Raw genomic sequence first — 4,993 nt, 5'->3', positions numbered from 1 at the left:
GCAGCTGCCTTTTGAACAAGCTGAAGCCTTCTGAGTTTAGTGACAGGAATTCCAACAAAGAACTGCAATAATCAAGACAAGAGGTAACAGGCATAGTTTTTATTTCTTCATGTCAATATTCCAGTCAACATATATTACCAGAATATGTGTCATAACATCACTCTTTGTTGCTGCTGCATGTGAATTTCCCCGTTTTCAAGATTCCAATCAATTTTGAAACAGCATGATATGGAAACAATGTAAACAAAATATATAACTTCTTAAAATGATGGTAATAATGTACTGCCTTTAAGCTTCTTTAAGCTAGTCTGGTGAATCCTGATTGCATTGACTGTACAGCCTTCATGATTCCATTCAAATCATGTAAAAAGGCAAGCAATTAAAATTACATTGGAAACTACTTGCTCTTCAACCTAGCCAACATCATTGGAGTGTGGTAAGAACAACTTCAGCAAACTCTTGTGTTTCCCCCAACTCCTTAATGCCTATACCAGGGCTTCTCAAACCTGGCATAATGCCTAGACCAGAGCTTCTCAAACCTGGCATAATGCCTAGACCAGAGCTTCTCAAACCAGGCTAATGCCTAGACCAGGGCTTCTCAAACCCAGCTTAATGCCTAGACCAGGGCTTCTCAAACCCAGCTTAATGCCTAGACCAGGGCTTCTCAAACCCAGCTTAATGCCTAGACCAGGGCTTCTCAAACCTGGCATAATGCCTAGACCAGAGCTTCTCAAACCTGGCATAATGCCTAGACCAGGGCTTCTCAAACCAGGCTAATGCCTAGACCAGAGCTTCTCAAACCAGGCTAATGCCTAGACCAGAGCTTCTCAAACCAGGCTAATGCCTAGACCAAAGCTTCTCAAACCCAGCTTAATGTCTAGACCAGGGCTTCTCAAACCTGGCATAATGCCTAGACCAGAGCTTCTCAAACCCAGCTTAATGCCTAGACCAGGGCTTCTCAAACCCGGCATAATGCCTAGACCAGGGCTTCTCAAACCAGGCTAATGCCTAGACCAGAGCTTCTCAAACCAGGCTAATGCCTAGACCAGAGCTTCTCAAACCAGGCTAATGCCTAGACCAAAGCTTCTCAAACCCAGCTTAATGTCTAGACCAGGGCTTCTCAAACCTGGCATAATGCCTAGACCAGAGCTTCTCAAACCCAGCTTAATGCCTAGACCAGGGCTTCTCAAACCCGGCATAATGCTTCTCAAACCAGGCTAATGCCTAGACCAGGGCTTCTCAAACCAGGCTAATGCCTAGACCAAAGCTTCTCAAACCCAGCTGAATGCCTAGACCAGGGCTTCTCAAACCCGGCATAATGCCTAGACCAGGGCTTCTCAAACCAGGCTAATGCCTAGACCAGAGCTTCTCAAACCAGGCTAATGCCTAGACCAAAGCTTCTCAACCAGATTAATGCCTAGACCAGGGCTTCTCAAACCCGGCTTATTTTTATTTATTTATTTTCTTAAGTAAAATCAGGATCTGGCAGCATCTTGCTACCTTTGTTGTAAGTCACATGATCTGATTGCAACTAGACTACTGGGATGAGTTTGAACACATGAAGTGATAAGTACCTGGATCCAGCTACAACTTTTCATACACAGCATTGTTTAACTAATGTAGGGATGGATGTTAGATTCTGTTTAATTTGAAGAATCAACGCACTCCCAGGAATGCTTTCCTTTTATTTGTATTCAGTGTATTACCTTTAACCTGTTTGGAAGTTTTGTAACCAAGCAAACAAAATATCACAAGAAGCCCACCATCACAGTATGCTGTATCTGACCTCTATATTTCACATGCATATCTTTGACATTGGTTAAATGTTTGGACATTGGAAAACATTGAAATGTTTAAAATCTAATCTAGTAACATCCGTTTAGTATAAAATACAAGCAACAAACCAAAAGTTCTTTAGGATGGAAATGGGGCAAGTGGCAATATTGCTAGTGCCAGTAAGAGGCAAGAAATTGATTTTGAAAACCTTGCTTGCTTAATCATTAATGGGGAACTTAAAATACTCATCAAACGTTGTGTGTTACTGTGCCCCACTGGACATGTTTTGAAAGCATTTTCCATTTCATCCATTTGTTTTCCCAGAGGACACATTGGCTCATCTTAATAAAGTCCCAAGGTACATGTCATCTCTTTTTTTTTTTTTTTTTATTCTTTCAGACATTGTTAGTTTATCTCAAGATTTCAAAAAGCTGAATATTTCTCAGAACTAAAAATGATCACGTCCATTAAAGTGGAAGAGTGCAGGAATATTTTCAAGTTATTTCCTCTGAGACTAAACCTTTTTTCTGGTTATTCTAACCTATGTGTAGACTGGTAACAGGTCTGCTGTAGGAGGTACAAAGAACATAGCCATAGCAAATGCAATAATTAACAATGGATAGAAATAATAAAATGGGCACAAGCAATGCAGTATGTTTGTGCTGGTTGAAAACTTGTGTATTCCTTTTTTATATTAAGAATACAAAGCTGTAATTAAATATAATTTGTGAACATGTTACAAGCTAAACCCCAACATCAGAAGCACTGTAAGGCAAGTTTAGTTTACATTCACACCAACAATGATGGTATATGTATTGTAGTCCTTTTTTGCCAAAAAAAAGTCTCCATTTGCATTTGCCTTTGTAATCAAGGTAACAGTGGTAAGAATTAATATTGATTTTTAGATTAACTGTAAATACAAAACTGGCTTTCAGGCTTGTAAGTGGACATTTTAAAGAAACAGATGTTTATTAAGTCACACCAGTATTGGTTATGATGTTAGCTTTTATTAAAATACAGAGAATGTGCACTGGTTAATAGAAAGAGCAGGATTTTTCAAAAGAATCTGTTAAGACAGGCTTGGTAAGCTGTCCCACAAACATACTTTTGGAAAAGCACAGTTAGAGAAAAACTGTTGTTGTGTGGAGTGCGCTTACTTTACAAAGATTGTGACATTTTATAAATGTGAGTGGTGCCTGTACTCCATCTTCTACAGTGTATCTTCAATAGTGGCCATACAGCACCACCAGTAATGCGAACCATGAAGAGTGCTCTGGAATTGACCTCCTGGGATGTTCTTCTAACCTTCTGTTTATGATCTGGTAAAAATGCTGGTGATCCCATATTGTATTGCATTTGAGGCTTCAAGGCTCTTTTACACATTGCAGCACTCTCTTACATGTTAACTGATGAACAGTGCATCATACAACCAAACTAAAAGGACCATGATATCTCAGTGCAGGGACCATGAAGAAGAGTTAAGCTCATTGAACTCATGCTTTTATGATCCTCAATTTGGTCTGATCCTTTGTATCCCCCATGTATGCCTTTACCTGGCATAATTCCATGTGAAACGCATTACGATTAAGATATATACTGTTATATATGATATATATATATATATTGTTTTTTTTTATCAATCTTCAAGTTTAGTCCCGAATCTTGCCATACACAGTGTATATATTATAAACTTAAAGAAAGCTGTTAAGAAATCTATCAAGTTTTCAGATGATTGTGAACAAATCAATAAACATATGATAGCTTTCATGAATACATCCCATAGATTCTGTCACTTCCATCCAATTAAATACTCAAAGATACAGTTTTCAGAAAATTTTGTATGTGGGCTTTACACTTAACAACAATTTAGTCATTTTTTAAACATTATGATAAATGTTTTTAAGAGTTGATTTTTTACACCACTCTAATTCTTTAAGATTTTATCAACCCATGTATTATGCCACACCATTGTTAGTTTGATGGAAGGGCTCCTCTCCCCTTACACTTCCTATGTTAACAATAAACAGATCTAGTTTCCTGCAGCATGTGCAGTATAAAATGTAAGAGTAAGGGTCAGATGGGGTTCTATTGCCTGTAAAAGTGAAAATATCAACAGCAACATAGAGATGCTTATGAGAGGTAAGTATTTTATACAATTAAATCTACCGAACCTAAAATGTAATACACAAGGGTATATAAGGCACTTCTGTCTTCAGAGTAATTCATACAGTGTGAGAAATTCACAGAGCCTTTGTTATCAGAATTTTTTTTTTCTGAAAAGAGAACAATAACCTTTTATGTTTCAACACAAAGAATACTCCACTATTAAATACTTAAAAAACAGTGTGTTACATTCCTGATTTTGGTTATTTTAAGTTAAATATAAAAACATATACACACTGAACTTTGAAGTATGTCTTAATGCTCTCAGTGCCCTCTTCTGACAAAAAATGGTGCTTTCTAGTATGACTTACCCTGTGTCTTGTTTTCTAAACTTTCCCTGTCTGTTATTCTTTTCTGAGACTTTTTATAAACATTTTTTTAAGAAGCCAGGTCAGTTAATAATCTCCTTTCTAACTTTTACAAAAATGTACTATTCAGTAGCATCTGTGTTTACCATTAAATGTAAATGTATACCATTTTGGGACATTTGATTTCATGGTATTTTATTTTATAACATTATAGTACCACTTACCAACTTCATAACTGTAGAAAAAAATGATTATTTATCAAGGCTAACTCTTGCTCATTGTTCAGCGATTTATCATTGGAACAGTTGTGAAAGGGAAAGTGATCTTGAGCAGGTTGTAACTGGACACTTGTGCTATGTCAGCAAATCACTAGTGATAAGCATTTGGACAAGAATGCAGCCAATATTTCAAAAGGGTTTATCATATCCAGTGGATGTGTATACAACTAAATAGTATAGAAGATACTTGAAGCTATTGCATAGTGCAATCGTACCGCAACCTACACCAACAAAAAGCCCAGGAATCATGTTTACATCCAGCAAATGCTAGACCATAAATGCAAATGGACTATGCAAGGATGATACAATGATAAGAAAAGATTGCATGCATGCCTTGCACATAAATACAAGGGTAATGTTTGGATGATGCAAGAGCTCTATGGCCCAAACAAGATTTACAATATTTGAACTTACAAACAGAAATTATACTACACATTGATGAAATCCTTCCTTATCCTGGCTTAGTTG

Source organism: Polyodon spathula, chromosome 3 (genome assembly GCF_017654505.1).
Source record: "Polyodon spathula isolate WHYD16114869_AA chromosome 3, ASM1765450v1, whole genome shotgun sequence".
In the NCBI taxonomy this organism is placed as follows: domain Eukaryota; kingdom Metazoa; phylum Chordata; class Actinopteri; order Acipenseriformes; family Polyodontidae; genus Polyodon; species Polyodon spathula.
This window is presented reverse-complemented; position numbering follows the sequence as displayed.